Raw genomic sequence first — 23,249 nt, forward strand, 5'->3', positions numbered from 1 at the left:
ACGAGCACTCTTCCGCATCTGCATCTGTGTTTGCAATCTCGTATGCCGGAGTACAATCCCTCACCCACAATTCTGAACTCCAAAATGCTCTAAAACCCCAAAGGGATTTTTCATCACTCACCCGGCAACAGAACCTGGCCTGAAATCAGATCAAGGTCTGGCCAGAACTCACCTGAAGCTACTAAAAATCTGTCTTTACCTTCCTCCGGTCATGTGACTATTCATACATCGTGCTGCAGAAAGATCAGTGTTTGACTATGGGGTGCTGCTGCAGAGCTGTCACATAACATATAATAAATGCCTCTTACTAGCTTCTGAATTCTGAAAGAACTCAGAACTCCAAATACCTCCGGCCTCCACGGGTTCTGGGAAGGGAGGGGGAGCCAGCAGGAAGCTCATTACGTGGGAGGCACTGACCAAGCGCTTCCAATAAGGCCTCGCTGAATCCCCCATCAGTGCGAGGGGTGCAGGGGTCCTCTCACCCCCTGCTGCGGCACCTGAAACATCCCAGACAGCTGTGGATAAACTTCAGTAAGTGGAACTGCTGGGCCTAAATATATGTGTTTAACACTGACGGCTCTTCGCTCCTTTAAAATATTTAACAAACTACGAAAGGAAAACAATACCTTTATACTGGAGAATCCTAACAGACTCCCCCTTATGTCAACATCACAGACTGCCTGATATGATGCACCAGGAGAAAAATTCTGAGGAACTCAACTGAAGAACATCCTATAAAACTCTGACTAGCACTCTTCAAATCTCTCAAGATCATGAAAAATAAAGAAAAGACTAAGAAACTGCCACAGACTTAATAATAACTACAGTCAAGAACTCAGTGCAAGATGGGATCCTGCACTGGACCCTAGAACAGAAAAAGACCACCACGGAGAAAAACCAGTGAAATTCAAATAAATTAAGTACTTTGGATAATAAGGTAGTGCCAAGGTTAATGTCTTAATTTTGATAAACTCTCCGAGTATGTAAGAGGGTAACATAAGATGGGTGACGCCCTAACCGGTTTGGCTTAGTGGATAGAGCGTCGGCCTGCGGACTCAAGGGTCCCAGGTTCGATTCCCGTCAAGGGCATGTACCTTGGTTGCAGGCACATCCCCAGTAGGGAGTGTGCAGGAGGCAGCTGGTCGATGCTTCTCTCTCATTGATGTTTCTGACTCTCTATCCCTGTCCCTCCCTCTCTGCAAAAAATCAATAAAATATATTAAAAAAAAAAAAAGATGGGTGAAATATACTAGTATATGGTAACCACCTGTACTATTTTTGCAACTCTTTCATAAATTAAATTTCTAATAATGTTTTGAGAAATCTTACCATGTTGGCTTCCAAATTATTTCCAATAATTTACCCTCCCACCACCTGTAGGAGAATATCTGTTTTCTCACATAATAACACACAAACTTTTTAATGTCTGGTAATCTCATTCATAGTAATATTTTTAAAATACACTTCCTTAGTTGTGAACATAAATGAACACCTGTTCATTCACTGGCCATGTGTATGTTCATTTTGGTGAAATACCTTTCCATAGTCTTTGCCCACTTTAAACTGCAGTGTTCATCTTATTGATTTGTAAGAGCTCTTTGTATATTAAAGATAAACTAATTTTTGGTCTTATATAATTTTTTTCTCAATTTTTCATTTGTTCTTTGACTTTGTGAAATTATCTGCCCATAGTTTTTGGCTGTTGGTGGTATTTTTAAAATAACCTAATCTTGTCCATCTTTTTTTGCTTCTGGGTTTTTCAGATTTAGAAAGACATTTCCTACTCTGAGTTTTTTTTGTTGTTGTTTTTTTTAATATTTTATTGATTTTTTTACAGAGAGGAAGGGAGAGGGATAGAGAGTTAGAAACATCGATGAGAGAGAAACATCGATCAGCTGCCTCCTGCACGCTCCCCACTGGGGATGTGCCCACAACCAAGGTACATGCCCTTGACCAGAATCGAACCTGGGACCCTTGAGTCCGCAGGCCGACGCTCTATCCGCTGAGCCAAACTGGTTAGGGCTACTCTGAGTTTTGAAATATATTTACCCATATACCGTATCTCCTCTCAACATATCTGTGATTTCATATTTATATTTAAACTAGGGGCCCAGTGCACGACTTCGTGTACCAGTAGGGTCCCTTGGCCTGGCCTGCGGGATCAAGCTGAAACCAGCTCTCCGACATCCCCCGAGGGGTCCTGGATTGCGAGAGGGTGCTGGCCAGGCCAAGGGATCCCAGCGGTGCACCACTGGGGCCAGGGAGGGATGCAGGAGTTTGGCCAGCTGGGGATGGACCGTGGGAGGGCTCCAGGACATGTCCGGCCTGTCTCACTCGGTCCCAATCAGCCAAACCCCAGCAGCAAGCTAACCTACTGGTCAGAGTGTCTGTCCCCTGGTGGTCAGTGCACGTCATAGCAAGGGGTTGAGCAGACTTAGCATATCATTAGCATATTACACTTTGGTTGAACGGACAACCGGACGACCGAACACTAAGCACATTAGGCTTTTATTATATAGGATCTTTCCTCCACTTAGAATTCTTTTTAATGTAAGGAGTAAGGAAATACAAAGAAAAAAAAAATTCCTCCTATTGACTCTTCTGTCCGCTGTAGCAGTAGTAACTGCCATCACCTGGGGCTAATCCACAGACGCCCCTGCAGCAGTCGACGTCCCAGACCAGGCCCATAGCATGAGCAGGAGAGATTCGGGGAGGCCGAACACAGTGCAGTCTCAGAAACCCCACTCGGTGGCCCAGGGCTCTGCTGGCTGGTGTGGACGAGAGGGGCCACATGCTAACCTGCCTAATTCAGGAAAGCCTTCGTGGCAGCTTTGCAAACTCAGAGACTAAAGTAACCACGAAGGATGGTCTGAAATTAAAACTCTTAACTAAAAGCAATTATGGTGGGTAGTCATGTCCTAGGCCGGTCTCTCCCCTGACAAAGGCCAACCTTTACCTTAACTGAGCCTACTGTCTTTTTGCATCTATGATAACATGTCGTTGGAATGTCGAAGTAATTTTTCCTCTTTTTCAGACCCCTCATAGCACAGCACCACTCTGAGGAGGCCACAAACCCCTCACTGTTACTGAGGTCATTGTTAACCGTTAACTATCCTACACCCACCTAAGTAAGAGAAGCATGTGTCTATCACTTCACTTTTTATCCAATCCCAGAGGTTTCCCTGCTTTGCTTTCTCCCATCTCCCTAATCTATCACCAATGGCGTTCATGTAACCCACTAACGTCTCCTCTTTTGATTGTAATGTATAAAACAAGGTGAAAAATCGCCATTCTCCAGAGCATTATCTGAATTCCTTGAGATTCTGTTTTCCAGCAATTGTCAACAGTTTGGCTCAAATAAGCTCCTAGAAATTATTTACAGGTTTGAATGTTTACGTTAACACCAGGAAGGTGTGCAGCTGCCCAGAGGGCAGTGTCAGGAGAGCCTGGGCACCAGATGGACACAGGCTGCCCAGGTTAGAAGGGGCCCATGAGGAAGGGCCAGCACCCCTGCTTCTGGCCTGCGGGTGCTCCACCACGGACTTCTGGGACTGTGGTAACCACTGCTGCGGAACAGAAGGGACAGACACAGGTGAGAAATGGCAAAGACCGAGAGGACTTCAGGCAGGAAATCAGCACCAGATTTACAGTCGTCAAATACGATCAGCATTCTCCTATCCCCACCTTAAATATCCGTGCACGGAGGAGGCGATGAAAGTGGATGGGAGATACGGTGATATTAATGTTCACTGTCATTTAGGCTTTAGGTTGTGTCTTGTCTCGTATTTGATTACCAGTATCTGGACATACTAAAAAAATGATTAACCTTGATTAACTAACCCCTGCGACCCCCGGCTCCCCTGCAGTGAAAGTTGTGTGTTTCTGCACTGAAAGTCTCTTGGTAAATTGGAGAAGTCACATAAATACTGCAGATTCTTTCTTACTGGCTTAATTTTTAAAATTTGGTCTAAATTTGGTTAAAATTATTGTTGGCTTATAAAACAAAAATTCTTATAAGAGAACAGAGACCTCTTCTTTTCTCTTTTTTTAAAGAAAAAGATATATGAAAATGGGCAACCTGCCAAATGCATCAGCCCCTTGAAGCTCCTAGTGAAATACTTTTCCTCCCACTTCCTTATTTTCCCAGAAGGGTTTTTAATCGTATGGGCAAACGGAAAGGAGCAAGCAGATCAGGTTAGCTGTTGGACCACGTCACCAAGGCGGGACCGGCTTCTCCGCGCAGCAGGGGGGAGGGGGCTGCACCTTTGCTCTTTCTCAGGAAACGGCCTCCCCTGGAGGTTCAGAAGTCACTGTGAGAGACTCCCAGAGGCTGGTGAAGTAGAAGGACTCAGTCACCAACACAGTTTTGAGAGTTTAAAATTATTCCCCCCTGTCCCAAGAATGTCTCCAAGTCAGGGCAGCAAACTGAGGCGCCGGAGCCACCGCTGGCCTGTGCTGTAAATGTAGTTTCACGGGCACAGCCATGCCCATTCCTTCAAGAACTGCTCACGGCTGCCTCCTGGCTGCCAGGCAGAGGCTGAATGGTTGAGACAGAGATCTCTCAGGGTGAGTGTGAGGATTAAACCAGTTAAAGTATGTGTTATCTGGACCTTTAGGGAAAGTTTGTCAATGTCGGCTCCAAACTATGAGGGTTAATAACCAAGACCATTGTGTTCTCCTCACATCAATTTAAAAACGTACACAGAGTCTCCTCCTCTCACTTTCCAGTCCACCATCCTATATAATAAAAGGCTAATATGCAAATCAACTGAATGGTGGAATAACCAGTCGCTATGACACGCACTGACCACCAGGGGGCAGATGCACAATGCAGGAGCTGCCCCCTGGTGGTCAGTGCGCTCCCACAGGGGGGGCGCCACTCAGCCAGAAGCCGGGCTCATGGCTGGCGAGTGCAGCGGTGGTGGCGGGAGCCTCTCCTGCCTCTGCGGCAGCGCTAAGCATGTCCTACTGCCTGCTTAGGCCCGCTCCTCATCAGCTGGACATCCCCCGAGGGCTCCCAGGTTGTGAGAGGGCGCAGGCCAGGCTGAGGGAACCCCCCAGCCCCCAGTGCAAGAATCTCATGCACCAGGCCTCTAGTTAGTATATAATTTTGTCTCTTCTAAAAATCTGTCAAGGCAATACTTTTAAAAACTGGTAATAGCCAAAGTTCCAGCCCAACTGAGCCTCGCAAGACTGCTGCCCTGGCCAACATCACATGGAGCAGAACCACTCAGCTGAGCCCAAGTAACTAACAGACCCATGAGCAATGATAAAATGACAGTTTTGAGTTTGGAGGCGATTGGTTATAGAACAAAAGATAATCACAATACAAACTGTTGCCCTGGTCAGTGTGGCTCAGCTGGGGAGCATCATCCTATGCACAGAAAGGCTGTCAGTTCGAGGTCACCCAGTTGATTCCAGCAGGGGATATGCCCAGGTTGTGGGCTCAAGTTGGTCAGGTTGCATATGGAAGGCAGCAAATCCACATCTTGTTTCTCTATTTTTCTCCCCCTCTCCCTCTCTCTCCTCATCCTCTCTCTCTCTCTCCTCTTCCTCTCTCTCTCTCTCCTCTTCCTCTCTCTCTAAAATCAATAAAGATACATTTTAAAAAAATACAAACTCTCAAGTAAAAAAAAAGTTCCAAAATATAAAAAGGAAGGATACATACAAGCTATGGTGAGAATAGAATGTATAGAGGAAAGGAAGAGTAGAAATGAAGCTTGCATTTTTTATTTTTCACAACCTTTTTTCTCCTCAATGAGCATATTTTTAATACAAAAGCCAAACACTTTGTAATACTTTAAGCAATAAAATAAAAAATAAAAATAAAAAATAAAGCCAAACAATAACAATAAAAAATTAAGATGTGCCCTAGCTAGTTTGGCTCAGAAGATAAAGCGTTGGCCTGTGGACTGAAGGGTCCCAGGTTCGATTCCAGTCAAGGGCACATGCCTGAGTTGCGGGCTCGATCCCTAGTAGGGGGTGTGCAGGAGGCAGCTGATCAATGATTCTCTCTCATCATTGATGTTTCTCTCTCTCTTTCCCTCTCCCTTCCTCTCTGAAATCAATAAAAATATATAATTTTTAAATTAAGATGTAAGGAAGATATACATTGGTAATATTAGCCAGTGTTGAAGCTGTATTTTTGGCATTCCCAGATTAAATCATGGTATTTTACAGCTTCCCCTGAAACAAAATGATTATACCACATGTATGTTCATGAAGTAGAGAACAAAACAGAACTCATTCAAACAGATTCCAAGGCTCTCTTCTGTGCTGGAACCCATCCTTGGGGACACCAAGGTGGCAAGATAGATCTCTATCTTCAAAGGACACAAAGAAGACACAGGTCCCCATCTGGAGCTTGGGCAGGTAAAGGAGAGGAGGTGGAGTGCAGTGTGAGAATCCGTTTCTACCTGCGTACCTAGCAGTTCCTCCCAGCCCTCTGGAATCGTCTATAAAGGGGTAACCTTGGTGTCTGTCTCCTAAGACAGGTGTGAAAATTAAATGCCATCATTTACTTGCCACTAAGTAAACACATGACCATTTTTAGTCTCAGTTTATTCATTTAAAAAAGGGGGAAAGATCAATTGTACCTGCCTTAATGGGGTTCTTCTGAGGAGCAAATGAAAGAATTACCTGAGGCTAAAATGAGAAAGCAGCTGTCTGCAGCAGGGCTCAGGCATCCCTGAGGTTGAAGAAGATGCTCCAGAGCTGGGGAAGGGAATCCCAGGAGTTACATTTATTTTTACCCAAAAAGTAGGATAGCAACTATGTTTTAGTGATACCAGTATTACATGTAGTAACTTAAATTATATGATGTATGTACTAATCATGCTGATTATTGTATACTGCTATGTTATGCTAATTTTATTATGCTACAGCAAAATACTAGCAGTGCTAATAAAAGCAGAAACTGACTCTGCCTCCTCACTGAGCCTCTCTGTCCAGGGTCACGCGCCACCACCCCTCGGAAGTGCCTGAGGTGTTCTTTGCCTTCAGGACTTGCACAGAGAAGTGGATTGACACAGTATAACTAAACTAAACATTAAAGAGGATATGAAGCTTTACGATTCCTATAAAAAGCACAAATTAGGTTACACCAATAAACGCAAGCACAGGCAAACACAAACCCAGTTTGGAAGGTCCACGCTTCTCGCCCAGAGTCAGCTTTGCCTGAGCCACAGCATGAAGTAAAAAACTGATCTGACCAGAAATAGGCCCAAAATACTCAAAATTCAAGAAGCAATATCTGAAATGGGGTTTTACCTCCACTGTTATTAACAATGAATCCAGGCCTAAGTGTATACTGGGCCTTGAGATACAAGACAACAATAGCACATGTATTTGTATGGGGAGAGCTAAAGGTTATTTCACTGAGATATAACTGACATATCCTCTGTAATAGTAAAAGCGTAATATGCTAATTAGACCGGACACCCCTCCAGATGACCTTCCAGACAAAGCCGGGGCTTTGAGGGAAGCCTGGCCCCAGGTGCCAGAGGGAAGCCCAGGTGCAGAGGGAAGCCGGTGCCAGCAGCCAGGAAAAGTAAGGCCAACTCTTGCACAAATTTTGTGCATTGGGCCTCTAGTATAATAATAAAAGCCTAATATGCTAAGTGTCTGGTTGGCCGTTCAACCAATCAAAGTGTAATATGCTAATGATATGCTAAGGCCGCTCAACCACTCACTATGATGTGCACTTACCACCAGGGGGCAGACACTCCGACTGGTAGGTCAGCTTGCTGCTGGGGTCCTGCTGATCAGGACTGAGCAAGACAGGCCAGACATGCCCTGGAGCCCTCCCGCAGTCCCTCCCCAGCTGGCCAACCTCCTGTGTCCCTCCCCCGCCCCAATTGTGCACCAGTGGGGTTCCTCGGCCTGGCCTGTGCCCTCTCCCAATCCGGGACCCCTCGGGGGATGTCAGAGAGCTGGTTTTGGCCCGATTCTGCAGGCCAGGCCGAGGGACCCTACTGGTGCACGAATTCGTGCGTGCACTGGGCCTCTAGTAACATATATAAGTTTTAGGTGTTAAAAATTTTTCACTAATGAGAATGATAAAAAAAAATTTGGAAATCACAGCAAACTACAAAATGTATTATTATATAGTATTTTACATGTATTTTCTTACTGTCAGGCACTAATCAATCTTCAAAGATCTTAGTTGAAGGAAGTTTTATGAACACAGCCTTGAGGCGTTTTAAAGAAAAATAAAATCAAAATGTAAAAATCTGACAAGGCATGCATTTTTTTTTCTTCTGAAAGTGTAGGAAATTTCTGTGTGAAGCTAAGCAGACTCTCTGGGAATTTAGGAAACACTTCTTTAACTTCAAGCCAAGTCTCTCTTTCAATGTATTTCATCAGTAACTTGAAAGTCTAGAAAACCATCACAATCAAAGAATGCTTTTTGGGGGCAAATGAAATACCACTCATACTTTCCTAAGGTGAGAGCAAAGGCCTATGAAGACCATTCCTCTCCTTTTGCAAATGTTTAAAAAAATTAACAAAGTGGGGGTGTTTTTTTGTGGGGGGGGGGGGTTGTTTACAACAAAGATTTTTTTTCTTACCCCAATTATGGATATTATTTCTCATGTTAGGTCATTGAAAAATAAATGAATCTTTTCCTCAGGCAACTTATTTTTTTCTAAAAATAAACATAGTAACAATAGTACAACTGAATTAAAGCCCAGGGCACAGGGGCTGTCAGCCCTCATCCCAGTCTCCCTCCCCGCTCCTGGTCACCCCAGGCAGTTTTAGAAGAGAGGGGTGGGGGGGGCCTACAAGCTCCCTTTCGCTCAAGTGCCATCAAGGAGCTCTCTGGTCATCACAGCCTGCGCAGTGACACTCCACCTTCCAACTCTCCCCGTAGAGGCGGTTTCCCAGGTTCTGCCGGCTACCCTGCCTGCTTCAGATGCAGAAACCCAGCGGAACAAGCACAGGATTGTCAGCAGGGTCAGCAGTGCCCTCCCTGCTGGGGGAAGGTGGCCACATAAATAGACTCAAGTAGCCCTGGGCCTGACCAGGTCAACCATCTTCACTATGGTTTCTGCTCACCCACCCCCAATGAAAAAATATATATAAATGCAAAACATTGGCATTCCCCATCAACAACTGGACCAGCAGTTAGAAAGCAGATGGCATCCTTAGCTCCTAACAGCAACCTCACTGCAATCTGACCCCTCCCTCGCTCCCCAGCACTCCTTCCTCTCATTCTGGGTTGAGCAAAACCAATGAAAAAAATGTGCTCCATAGGAGAACAAAATATGTCTTGAAGAGCTAACCTTTCCCCTCTAAGCATCTGAAGAATTCAATGTCTTTTTCACCGGGTGACACCTTAAAAATTGAGTTCTGGCCCAAGGACAGTAAATGTTAGCAAGTTGCTGGTTTCTACTTAACGAATAAAGTAACATTCCTCTTCCCAATCGCAGGAGCTTAGTTTCTATCCTCGATGACAGGAGGGGGAGGAGCCAGAATGCCCCCGGCCACCACAAGGACCTCCTGGAGGTTACACGGCCCCCCAGGGCCCACGCTCCGAAAAATCCAGAAATACTACAACTGCCTCAATTTGAGTCCATGCGATGGCCTTAGCCAAACCCCGCGTCACTCCAGCGCTGTTGAATATTTCATCGGGCTGTTGGACAGGTTAGTAATCCGCCCCTAGGAATGTCCCTCAACACTGGCATAATTTCAGGCTGCCGCCCCTCGGAGACCCCAACCAGACAAAGGAAATCTCGGAACGTCGAAAGACGCACAAGTTGAAGGCACCGTTGGACATGGGGCATCTGCAAATGGCTAGCAGCATAGCATCACGGCATTCCGAATGTAATAATGATTCTTAAGATGCGCTAAAAAGAACATTTATCAAAATAGATTATTTTCCCCATTTTGCTTTACCGAAGATAAAACAACACACACATTAAGAACATTAAGCAGGGTGTACATATAAAGCGTATATAAACCCCGAAGACCCTCTTCAGAGCAGAGCTAAAGTTCTGTGGAGCCGTCACATGCCAAAGGTGGGGAAGGCAGGGGCGGCCCTGGCGCCCCCAACACGGGCTCCGCACGGGCTCCGGCGGCGCGGTCCGAGGCCCCGGCCACCTACCAGGGCACGACCGCCGCCAACGTGGGCGCCCGCGGCGGCGGGTGGGGAGGTGGAGGGAGGACGGGGAGGAGAGGCGCCCGGCGCCAGCCCTCCCTCCTGCCCTCGCGCCCGTCACGCCCGCGAGACCCGCACCCGCGCGGCTCTGGGGGACGCACGCTTTGGGCTTTGGATGCTGACGCGCGTCATCCAGCGAAGAACAAAAAGAAAGGCCCGCACCGTCCCCGCCTGGCCTCCGCACGGGCGGGCAACCCTCGCACGGCCCCTGGGCGCCGGGGGACGCGGCCCGGCGGGGCCCGACAGCCCCGAGGCGAAGGCTGCGGAGCGGGGAGGTGCGGAGCAGGGCCCAGCCGACGCCGGGAGCAGGCTGCCGCCGGGGCGCGAGCCGGGCGGTGTCTTCCGGGACCCGCACCGAGTCCCTGGGACCGAAGCCCGGGCCGAGGAGGGACGGAGAGAAGGAAGCAGCCGGGGCGCCGGGCGGCGAAGGGCGCGCCGGGCAACGCGCGCCAGACACTCACCTCCTGCCGCGGCTCGGGCGGCCGCTCGGCGCTGCAAGCCCGGCTCCCCGGTCCCCGCCGCTCTCCCGCCGCCGCCGCCGCCCCCGCGCTCCGCCCGCTCCGCGCCGCGCGCCTCCGGCCTCCGCAGCGGCGAGTCCCCGCCCCCGGCAGCGCCCGCGGCGCGGGGAGGAGGCGGCGCCTGGAGCGCACAGAGGCCAGGCCGGGGCCGCGCCCGGACGCCGGCCCCACGGTGCGCGCGCCCGAGCCGCGGCCGCCCCTCGGCCGGAGCCGGGGAACCCGCGCAGCGCCCCTCCCAGCCGCCCGGCTGCCGCCCCTTCTCTCCCTCCGGACGCGGCTCCGACTGCAAATCTGAGCGGTCCCGGCGCTTCTTCGGGGGGCGGGGCGGTGGGACGCGGCGGCGGAGCGAAGGGCGCTGGAGAGCCCGTTCCTCCCACGCCCCCTGGGCTCCAGGGAATTTTCCGGAAAGCAGACCAGCCCCGCCCGGCGCCGCGCACCTTGCCACACTCCGGTCTCCCCGGTGGTCCAGCCCTCACTGCTCGGATAGAGGAGCCAGTGAAAAGTACATGTTTGGGGGGGAGGGGGGGATCTTGTTTTGTTTTTTTAATTCCACAACCATTCTGGGTTGGCCATAGCCTCCGCTTGACAGTTAACTCGCAAACCTGATTGTTGGAGCTGTGGCACCCCGACTTCTTGCGAGAGCTGCAGTGAAGGTTCCTGGGCGCGCGGCAGTTTGCAAAGCACTGTCAGGTCGTATGTGGAGGCCACAAAACGAATGTCCTCCGGGGTTCCTACGCTAGAAAATTCTACAGCAGCGGTTCTCCCCCCGGACCGCACGGGGCAGAGTTGGCATGATCTGGGAGCTTTTACAATATTCAGGTGCTAGGGTCCCGCCGCTGGAGTTGTGAGTCCAAATATTGATATTTGTGCTTGTTTTAAAGCTTCCCAGGTACTTCTAACAGATGGCCAGACCGAGAAACGTCCTCCCAGAAGGATCACTTGGGAAGCTACCTAGCTCTGCTGTGTGGGAAAGGAACTCTTCCTCTCACCCCTCCCCAATCCCAACAAGAACAAGGACATACACAAACTCCCAAGGGAATGCTTACAGCCCAGATGGTTCTCAACCCGAACAAAGTCTCAGCTTGAAGAAGGTGACCAAGGTAACCTCACACCTCCTGACCCTGGGTCTCCTTCACCGCCAGAAAAGACCTTTATGAGCCAAAATCTCCTAACTGAATTATGAGCGGACGATCATGACCCCTCTAAAGTCACGTTTTACCGTATTCCAAAGTGAATTGCTCACTGTTAGACTGCCACCTGCTCACACCGAATGTTCAAAAGCCGAGGGTGCGTGGGACAGCAGCTTTGGCGTGTCCAAGGACTGGACGTGTGCCACTTTGATCTTCTCCTGACCTTAGGTGTCCATGTCCAGGTGTGGGGACAGATGCAGTAAACTTCCTTAATGGCTGAGGGCAGGATTGGGGGGATGAAGGGACATTGGTGGGATAAGGACACATTTGTAATATCTTATTCAATAAAGGAGAAAAAAATAAAAATAAAAACTTCCTTGATGGCTCCTTTTGGCTCTCTTAGATTGGTAGCCCACAACTTCACCTCATTGGCCTCTAAGTAGGTCTCCATTTATCTGCAACTAATTAGTCAGCAATGACTCAGCCAGTGATTATTTTTATGGAACACGTCCGTATGTCTGAGTCTGAGGGCAGCTGGCTGAATTAACTACATCTTCACTGAGGGGGAATCAGTCCTTTTCAAGTTTCATGAGAACCTTTATGACAGAATTTGGAATTTTTAAGATGCAGTTATATCTAAACATATATCATATATACTGAGAGGCCAGGTTATTATGACCACCTGACGTTTGTAGGCAAATTAGCTATAATTTCGCACTGAAGTTGCTAGAGGGCCAGACCATTATAAACAGGGAAGCAGGTTGTTTACCATGACAGTAGATGTGATTTTTTTTTCTGAAGATATGGGTAAACAACGCAATTTAACAGCCTTTGAATGTGGGATATTGCCGGGGTCCAACCCCAGCGGGTCCAGGGGTCCCCAAAGGTGTAGACGGAGTCGGCGAAGAAGGAAGGACACGGAGACAGTGTTCAGTTGATCAGCAGCCTAGCCAGGATCTCCAGCCAAGTTCTGGTCTCTCTCCAGAGAGGTTCTGCTTAGGATCTCCAGGGAGGCTCTGCTGTTTATTGTTTTGTTACATCTGTATTTATACCAGTTGATTTTAATCCTGTCAATTTCTATTACAAAGGTTAGGGCATTTCTTATCTCCATTCCAGGGAGTAAAGATTATGTAGCTTAAGCATGATTGTTTGTAGTTGAAGTGATTAACTACCCGCCTGGCACTTAGTTAAGGAGTTTCATCCCCTCCCTAACTTCAGGGAAAAATTCCTACCTGGGGAAACAACCTTTCTAGGAGAGGCATCCCCTCCCTGACTTCAGGGAAAAGTTCCTACCTGGGGAAACAACCTTTCTCGGAGAGGTGACCTTGGTTAAAACACGCAGCGCTAAGGGGAACAAACATATTAAGAACAGTATGCTATATACGCCAGGTCCCTTGAAACATATGCTGTGCAGATGTTTCTTTCCTGCAGCAACTGTGTCAAGCAGCAAGGATGGACCGGCTTCCGGCAGGATATATATACTGTATATGTAACATATAAATACAATATATATTGCATACATAAATATTGGATTTACATTCCTTACAATGTTTTCTATTTCCTCAAGGCTTCTTACCCACAGTATTTAGCCTATTCAGTTGCTGGCCCTAAAGACTCAACTGGACATATTTTGATTAGATGATGTACCAGGGGCTGTGGTGGTTGGTGGCAGTGGGCAGCCATGATTTGCCTGTTCAGTATCCTTTCCCTCACTTGCTAATGGCACCTGCTTTTCAAACAGGAACCTCCCCCCTACTCTCCAAGGGATGCAGCCTTGTTAGAATTGTCAATCAAAGGGGTGTCCTCTCCAGCTCAAGGGAGGGGGAGGGGGAGAAGGCACTTTGTATTAGTTTTCCATTTGCTGCCCCAACAGTTTATCACAATCAGTCAAAACCACGCCATTTTGTAAGTCAGAAATCTCACTGGGCTGCATTCCTTTCTGGAATCTCTAGGGATGACCCATTTCCTTGTCTTTTAGGACCTCAAGAGGCTGCCTGCATTTCTCAGCTCTGACGCCCTCCCCAGTCGGCAGCATCTTTCTCAGCCTGCTTCTACAGTCACATCACTCACATCCAGCTGGGCCAGGTTCTCCACTTCTAAGGACCCTGTGGTTATATTGGTCCCACCCAAATAATTCAAGATAATTTCCCCACCTCAAGGTCCTTAATTTCCTCAAAACTGTAAAGGCCCTTTTGCTATGGAAGGTAGCATTCGAAAGTTCCAGGGATTAAGGCGTGAATGTGTTGGAGGGCCATGTTTCAGCCTCCCACAGATCCCCAATGTTGGGGGCCAGATGTAAGCTAGCAAGGACCTTGCACCTGAAGGGGCTAGCAAGGCTGGGACCCTTACCCACACAGTTTTCCCAGACTTGTTTGGATGGCGATTATCAGTAGAATGAGAGCAACATTTGTAGAATGAGAACAGCCTTTCATAGCTTACCAAGAAGTCTGTACCTATTTACTGAGATATGCTGTACTGAGAACTTGTCCTTCTGCTGTATCTCTCCCTTAGAGATTAAGAGGAACAAAGAATACATTCCTCTTGACAGACCTCTGATTCAGTGTGTTGTGTATAAAGAGGATTGTATAGCTGATAAACTCGCTCCAGTTCATCAAGAGAACTGGGGTCCTCCCGACCCCGCTTTCCTGTCTTTCTTTCTTTTCTCAATTCCCACCTCCCTGCCTCAGCCCGGCTCAACCCTGTCAGGCTGGCCCTGGCACCCCAACCCCGGCTGGTCCTTTACTCTGTTTCTGGAATGAGCAAAGGGATGACCAAGAACTGAAAGTATTGATGTGCACCTACCTCCATGATGGCTCCCTAGACCTGCAGGGCTGGCTCCTGCTTGACGCTTCAATTTATCCTTCAATCCTTAGAAGTTCCCCATAGCCTAGAACTTGCTAGGATTAAATGTAAGACATCATAGGACAGCATCAGTGTGGTATCAGAACACGGTTTCCGACAACAGACAACCTCTCTCATCTTAAGTAAGGAAAAGGGAAATTGAGTAGACAGATGTCAGTGTCTCACAGAATCAATGGTGAGAATTAGTGTCATTATATTGATTGATTTCCAATCCATTTGGGAAAACCTAGGCAGCAGAAAACACTGCAAAAGTGATACAGCAGGAAGAGTGGGTGTAGTTTATCTGCCACACTCTGCAGCAGCTTTAAGAAACAGGGCCTTCAACCCATCCTTTGTAACCCTGGCCCAAGATACAAATTGCCAGGAAGGAGCTTCTAACTGGAGGAATTTGATTCCTCCCTGGTACTAGAAGGGACAGCCCCTCCGGTTTCTCTAGTGGGATGTGGCCACTAATTTTCATCAAAGCAGGAACCATAGGACTTTCCCCCAAGGAGGCAGGATGCTGGCAAATGCCCCCCCACAAATATCCTAAGAGAAATTCAAAGAGCTATGGGGGAGACAGAAGTCATATCTGTTTAGGAAAATCAGGAAAGGCTGTATGGAAAGTGGGTATAGAACAGGGCTGTCATATAGAAATAGAATTCAAGCCATTTATGTAATTAAAAATGTTCTAGTAGCCACATTAAAAATAGCAAAAGGAAACAGGTGAAAATCAGTTTAATGTATTTTATTTAACTCACTATATCCAGTGTATTATCATTTCAACATGTAATTAATATAATAAAATGTTAGTGAAATATTTTACATGAAATAAAGTGTTCAATGGAAAAATTTACAGTTTCAGTTATTTTAATTTAAATTAAATACATGTCTTTAACCAATCTCCATGCTTACATGTATTTTCATATGGTTGGGAAGGTATCTTCAGAGTATGTACATTCTAAGAGATTTGAGACTTTCATACTTATTGCCAAGTTGCCCTCCAGAAAGCTATCCTAAGTAATAATTCCCCTTCTACTGCTCTAGACCATATCATCCTTTTTAAAAATAAAAATGAATGTATTGACTTTAATGCAGTGGCTCTCAACCTTCCTAGTGCCGCGACCCTTTAATACAGTTCCTCATGTTGTGGTGACCCCCAATGTCATTGTTACAAATTGAACATAATTAAAGCATAGTGATTAATCACAAAAACAATATGTAATTATATATGTGTTTTCCGATGGTCTTAGGCGACCCCTGTGAAAGGGTCGTTTGACCCCCAAAGGGGTCGAGAGACAGGTTGAGAACTGCTGCTTTAATGGAATGGTCGCTTGGTAGTGGTATCCTCTTAGTTATAGTGAGGGGGGAAATATAAGTGAATAAAATGTTGTCCATCTCCTAGTGTATTTGTTTGAATAAGCAGCAAAGCTGTCTGAATACAGCCCGCTGGTGTGGCTCAGTGGTTGAGTGTTGACCCATGGTGGTCATGGTTCCATTCCAGGTCAGGGCACATGCCCTAGCTGTGGGCTCAATCCCCAATAGGGGGCGTGCAGGAGGCAGCCAATCAATGATTCTCATAATTGATGTTTCTATCTCTCCCTCTCCCTTCCTCTCTCTGAAATAAATAAAAACGTAGTTTTAAAAAAGCTGTCTTAATATAGGATCTCAAGTGAGATAAGTTGAGATCAGGCTTTATAAATGGTAAAACTCTAAACAAATAATCATCACCCTTACTACTGCTTAGAGCCCACAAAGGCATGCTGTCAGGGATCAATAAGAGCCTGCTCATTAAGGATGGCGGTGGGGCGGATCTAAATAAGTTACCACATCATAAGTATAAAGCCCAATATGTCAGGTTGTTCTGTGTTTTTAAAGCCTCCAGACCTAGTTCAGCACAAAAGGTTTGTATTATCTTCCTTTTTTCCTTTCTGCCTTTGATCCACGTGTATTCCAAATGCTTTAATTAGTGTCACCAAAAGGTCTGGTTTATCATCACCCTATGCCTCCGGTGACATGATAAATAATTCCCTTTCTCCAGACCACAATGTCTATTTCTATTTTCAGACATGACAGTAATTAGATCATTTGTCTTGATTTTGGACCTGGTAAGACCCCAGCAGTTGCTTTTTAATTGTCCCATTTCCCCTTACTCATCATTTCTTAATAGGAAGCCACACAAATTCAAAACTAGTATGCTTCTTATCATCATGCAATTGTATCATTCAAGCGTTAATTTTCTCAAAGTAATTTTGCAGATTACTATATTTTTATTATCTCATAATCCTGATTATGTTACATACTCTTTTAATGAAACTGTATCCATGTGTATCTGCAACCCCTAATCTTATTTTTTTAATCTGATTTAGGTTGATTTTATTACCATTCTGGAAACAGATACAAATTAGAGGAAAACTAGAAGCAAAATTGGCACAACAGATTCTCAGTTTCATGATGCATTAAATTTGGAGGCAATTTATCATAAGTGGGAAAAGTTCAAGAGCCCTTAAAGAGATATAATTTTATCTTAAGGTTTAGAACAAAGAAAACTCATCTGTTAAGTAGAATTGAGTTCATGGGACCCATTTTCAATAGTGAAACACATGGACTATTCAGGGATTGATTTAAAAATTTTTACTTTCCAAAATAATTCGACACATGAGTCATTGTATCTGCCACGATGAGGTCAGTGGCCACAATTGGAACTCTCTGTGGGCACTTCAAAGAGCTGCAAAAATTTTATCTTCTCTGAAAAATTTCTGGGAAAATGATTGTGAGGAGAGAAAAATGTGTGGTGTAGTGAAGAGGAAAGGTATAGTTCCATAGAGATACTCTCATTCATTCAGTAAATATGTAGGATCATTTTATTCATTCATTATTTGTTCCACACAAAAAATCGTTGAGTATTTATTGTGTCAAGAAATATTCTACATAATAAAACAGACTCATAGAGAGTGGGCTGGTGGTTGCCAGAGAGAGGGACATTGGGGGGCTGGGTGATAAAGGTAAAGGAATTAAGAAGTACTGATTGATAGTTACAAAATAGTCACGAGATGTAAAGCACAGCATGGGGAATATACTCAGTAATCCGCAATAACTGTGTATAGTGCCAGGTGGGTACTGGAAATATCGGGAGAACATTTTGTAAAGCATATGGTTATCTAACCACTATACTGTACACCTGAAACCATACAAAATAATATTAAAAGTCAACTGTAATTGAAAAATAAAAGTTATGCCCTGGCTGGTTTGGCTTAATGAATAAAGCATTGGCCTGCAGACTGAAGGGTCCCAGGTTCGATTCCAGTCGGGGGCACGTGCCCGGGTTGTGGGCTCCATTCCCACTGGGGGGCATGCAGGAGGTAGCCAGTTGATGATTCTCATCATTGATGTTTCTATCTCTCTCTCCCTCTCCCTTCCTCTCTGAAATCAATAAAAATATATATATATTTAAAAAAGAAAGAAAATAAAAAACCAACACAATTTTTTAAAAAGATGTATTCTAGGCACTGGAGATAGAATGACAAACAGAATGACAAGACTCCTAGTGGGAAAAACAGACCAATAGGGGGGTTGAGAAGGTAAGTGAAAAAGGTGATGGTAGTGGACAATTATGTCTTCTGGATGAATAAAACTTTTATGATTAATAAGCAATCCTCTATTTCTAATGATGCTTCTTTTTTTAAGTTGGCTTTGTCTGATAGTAGTATAGATATAACAACTTTATTTCAGTTACTGTTTAGAAGATACATCTTTTTCCATCTTTGCACCTTCAACCTTTTTCATTATTATACTTAGCTTATGTTTCTTGTAAGCAGCATGCCATTGAAACTATTTTTATACAGATTGACACTCTTTGGCTTTTAATAGAAGTATTTATTCCATTCAAATTTAAATTAATGATTGCTATATCAATATCTAATATCTTACTATTTACTGTTTTTCCCACCTGAACTATATTATTTTTTCTTTACTTTCTTGTCTACTTTTGGATTGATTAAATATTTTTTATTCCTTTTCCCTCCTCTATTTGCTTGTTAATTATACACTATCTTCCTGTTCTTTTAGTGCATACCTTACACACTACAGCAAACATCCTCAACTTATTACAAACCAATGTCTATTAGTCCACTCTATCTTAGGACCCTCTCACTCCATTTACCTCCATCCAACTTATGTGCTCTTGCTTTCATGTACTTTCATTCTAGAGAGAGAGACCCATCCCCTAACATTTACAGAACTCAGAGAAGGAGTACAAATGGAGGCCCACACATGGTATATCTAAATAGTTAAAAGTATAAATCAAACCAACAAATCACTGAATTAAATGTGTGCTATTCACCAATAATTCTTCATGACAATTTGGAAGGCCAAATTTAAATTTAAGTTAAAATTTAGAACTCTTCTGCCAGTGACCCAAATGTTTGTCAATAGCAGAATAGATACATAAGTCAGGCTATTTTTATATAATTGAATACTAAACAGCAATGAGGATAAATAACTATTGCTACATATATAACATCAATGCATCTCACAAACATAATGCTGACTGAAGCCAGATCAAAAGAATCCATGCAGTATGTGTACATTGGTATAAAAAAGTGCAAAAATAGACTAAATCAACCTGTGGTCAGTACCTGTGGTCAGGAGGGTAAAAATTTAGGAAAGTGCAAGAGAGGGGCTTGCTGGCAGTGTTCTAGTTCATGACCTGGGTGTGGTTCCATGGGTATGTTCAGTTTGTTATAATTCATCAAGCTTATGATTTTCTGTATGATATTATACTTAAAAAACAAGTTTACTAAAAACAAAACAAACACCAATGAATCCACAATGCTACTTTTTTTTTAATCTTTAAATTCTTTATTAGTTAAGGAATTACAAATGTGTCCTCATTCCCCCCCATTAACCCCCATCCTCTCCCCCCCGCCACCCCCCCCCCCACCCACTCACGCTCTCATCCCCCTGTTGTCCATGTCCATTGGTTTGGCTTATATACATGTATACAAGTCCTTCGGTTGATCTCTTCCCCTTACCCCCACCCTCCCCTACTTTCCCTCTGGGGATTGACAGTCTGATTGCTGTTTCTCTGTCTTTGGATCTGTCCCTGTTCATCAGTCTGTGTTGTTCTCTATAGTCCACAAATGAGATCATGTGGTATTTATCTTTCTCTGACTGGCTTATTTCACTTAACATAATGCTCTCCAAGCTGCTTGGATGGAACCACAATGCTACTTTTAAAAGATAAAAAGAGCCCTGACTGGTTTGGCTCAGTGGATAGAGCGTTGGCCTGCAGGCTGAAGGGTCCCGGGTTCGATTCTGGTCAGGGGCATGTACCTTGGTTGCGGGCTCATCCCCAGTGGGGGGTGTGCAGGAGGCAGCTGATTGATGTGTCTCTCTCATCGATGTTTCTAGCTCTCTATCCCTCTCCCTTCCTCTCTGTGAAAAAATCAATAAAATATATTTAAAAAAAAAATAAAAAGAGAAAGACTTCTTTGTCCATCCTTGAAAGAGACTAGAACATCAACTCCTTAATCTGAAAAATGGCAACTAAAGAGGGAATCCTAAGCAATAAAATTAGAAAATCATAGTCAGTAAACCCTAATGAAAATACCTGATCCAGCAAAGATGATTGTGCTAGTTACCTATCACTTTAAAACAGATCACACCAAAGTGTAGCAGCTTAAAATAGCAAATATTTATTATCTCACAGTTTCTGTGGATGAGGAAGCTGGGTCTGGCCTAACTGGGTGCTCTTGGTTCAGGGTCTCCCACAAGGTTGCAGTCAAGGTGTCAGCAGTCATCTCAAGGCTTATAGGAGGAGGGTCGGCTCCCAAGTTCATTCATGTGGTTGTTAGCAGATTTCAGCTTGTTGCTGGCTATTTGCCAGAGCCATCAGTTACTTGACACATGGACATCTCCAAAAGGCATCTCTGAAGATGGCAGTCGGCTTCCTTAGGAGCTAGCAAGTGAGTGAGAGTAAAAGAAGGAATCCAAGATAGAATGCACATTTTTTTTTTTTTTTTGGTAGCTTACTCTTGAAGTAACTTCCTATAACCAATGATGCATTCTTTTCATGGGAGTAAGTCATAAGTCTAGCCTACTCTCAGGGGATACATGGGTGTATCCACTAGGAGGTGGGGATCACTGGGAGCCTCACAGAGGGTGCTACCATTTTCATCTTTGGATGAAAGCCATTAGATGAAAGGTTGGTGGGGAACTTTATAAAAAGGCACCAGGCTGTCACCACCTGAATGCACTCCTCAATCTTACAATCACTAAACTAGGGACAACCAGATATTATTTGCCTTCTATGGTGAGGCAACCTGAAGTACACAGCATCACCTAGTGAATTTATACTTTTCAAAAAGAGGTGAGCCTGAATATAATCAAGCCATAGCAAACATCCAATTCATAAGAAATATGGATGATAGAAGAATAAGTTAAATGACCCCGTGAGGTACAAATCTAGATTGTGGAAACTTCTACAGGACAATGGATCTATTTCTTCAGTAAGTCAATTGCATGAAAAAAGGTGAGGAATTGCTCTATATTAAAAAATCTTTGAGAGACCAAATGCAGTCCTAATCTTGCATGGATCCTGATTGAAACAGACAAACTGGAAAAAGATAGTTTTGAGACAACAAGGGGACTTCAAATATGGATAAATAGATGGTAGTAAGGAATTATCATTTTTCTTGGTATAATAATGGCAGTGTGGCTATGAAAGAAGATTCCAATACTTTCTGAGATGCACACCAAAGTATGTAAGGGTAATATCTTAGACCCGAAGCCTAAGATTTGCTTTAAGATAGTTCAGTATCGACAGCAAACACAACAATAGGAATAGATGAGATGAGTGTGGTAAAATCTTAAGTATTGACTGTAGTTCAAACAGTTTCACAATAAAATAGGAAGAACAATGTCAGGACTAGATGATTTTATAATTGAGTTCTGGCTAGACTTTAAAGATCTAGCTTTAAAATATTTCCAATGTTATTTAAAAGGCTATGGCCTCAAATAAAAAGATGAAAACTCCCCAATTCATTTTATTTAATTAATTTTATAATCCTTACCCGAGAATATTTTTCCATTGATTTTTAGGGAGAGTAGAAGAGAGAGGGAGAGACAGAGAGAAACATCAATGTGAGAGAAACACATCAATTGGTTGCCTCCTGTAAGAGCCCCAACCAGGGCCTGGGCCAGGTATGTGCCCTTGGCCAGAATCAAACCTGGGACCCTTTGGTCTGCAGGCCAACATTCTATCCACTGAGTCAAACCGGCAAGGGCCCCAATTCATTTTATGAAGGTAGCACAACTTGTAAACCTTTTTTGGTGAAGTATAACATGCATGATCAAACTTTACAGTTGTTAAATGTATGGCTTGAGGAATTTTTGCACACTGAACATACCTGAGTAGATAGATTTTTAAAAAATATATATTTTATTGATTTTTTACAGAGAGGAAGGGAGAGAGACAGAGAGTTAGAAACATCGATGAGAGAGAAACATCGATCAGCTGCCTCCTGCACATCTCCCACTGGGGATGTGCCCACAATCCAGGTACATGCCCTTGACCGGAATCGAACCTGGGACCTTTCAGTCCGCAAGCCGATGCTCTATCCACTGAGCCAAACCGGTTTCGGCATGAGTAGATAGATTTTAAGAACCCAGACTATTGTGAGAACCCAGAAACCTCCCTCAGACCAATTGCTAGACAGTATCTTCTGCTGAGGACATCCACTATGCTGAAGCCAAAATCTGATTTTTAAAAGTGGTGCAAAAAAATGAACATCACAGAATAATTTCTTATATATAGGTGAATTTTTAAAATATCTCTCTATATAAAAGGCTAATATGCAAAGTGTCCCCTTGGGAATTCGACCAGGAGACTGGGAGTTGGATCGCTCGCTATGATGTCCACTGACCATCAGGGGGTGGCACAGAACAAAGGAAGACCCCAACCGGCAGCCAGGAGGCCCCGATCAGCCCTGATTTCTGGCCATGGGCCCTACCCATGTATGAATTTTGTGCACTGGGCTTCTAGTTAGGAAATAGAATTTAGAAATATATTTTAATATCGACACAATTGCAATCACACACTATGAAGAATTTAATTGCTCACCCCTGTTACTTGCACTCCCTCTGGGTTCTTGCCAATGTATGCATTTGCTAGTAGTTTTTTCAGTAAGGGGTAGTAAACAGTTTTTGCTCTTCTATGTTTTAACAAGAATTTACTTTACTCTTAGTTTTTTTTAAAGAGCGTTGGCTGGTTAGTGAATTCCAGATCGCCAATTATTTCCCTCAGGATGTTGGGTATATAAAACCTTCACCTTCTGACTTCTGCTGTTAGTGAGAGTTTCACCATCATTTTGTCATTTGTTTGTCATCCATCTTCTCTCTTTTGTAGATTATATTTTCTTTTTTTTTTTTTTTTTTGCTAAATGCTCTTTGGTTCTGCTACTGTGTTTCTAAGTATAGATTTATTTTCCTGCTCATCACTCAGTGAGATTTTTCAATGCAGGTTTTCATGCGTTTCTTCATTTCTAGAAAACGATCAGTCATTTTTTTTTTCAAGTGTCATCTTTTCTCCATTCTCCTTATTTC

The 23,249-nt window shown here is 44.5% G+C and overlaps 1 protein-coding gene across 2 annotated transcripts in view; it reads right to left on the minus strand.

Moving 5' to 3' along the window:
* Nucleotides 1-10,762, minus strand: part of GOLM1 (golgi membrane protein 1) — a 40,622-nt gene extending 29,860 nt beyond the window's left edge. The window contains exon 1 of one of the 2 annotated variants that reach the window (XM_081102970.1): nt 10,618-10,762. The gene's annotated coding sequence lies outside the window, so the exon portion shown is untranslated. The remainder of the gene's footprint in view (nt 1-10,617) is intronic. The other variant, XM_081102971.1, reaches the window with a different exon arrangement.
* Between the last annotated feature and the right edge of the window lie 12,487 nt (nt 10,763-23,249).

The sequence above is a fragment of the Myotis nattereri genome (genome assembly GCF_964212035.1).
Source record: "Myotis nattereri genome assembly, chromosome: 12".
Classification (NCBI taxonomy): Eukaryota; Metazoa; Chordata; class Mammalia; order Chiroptera; family Vespertilionidae; genus Myotis; species Myotis nattereri.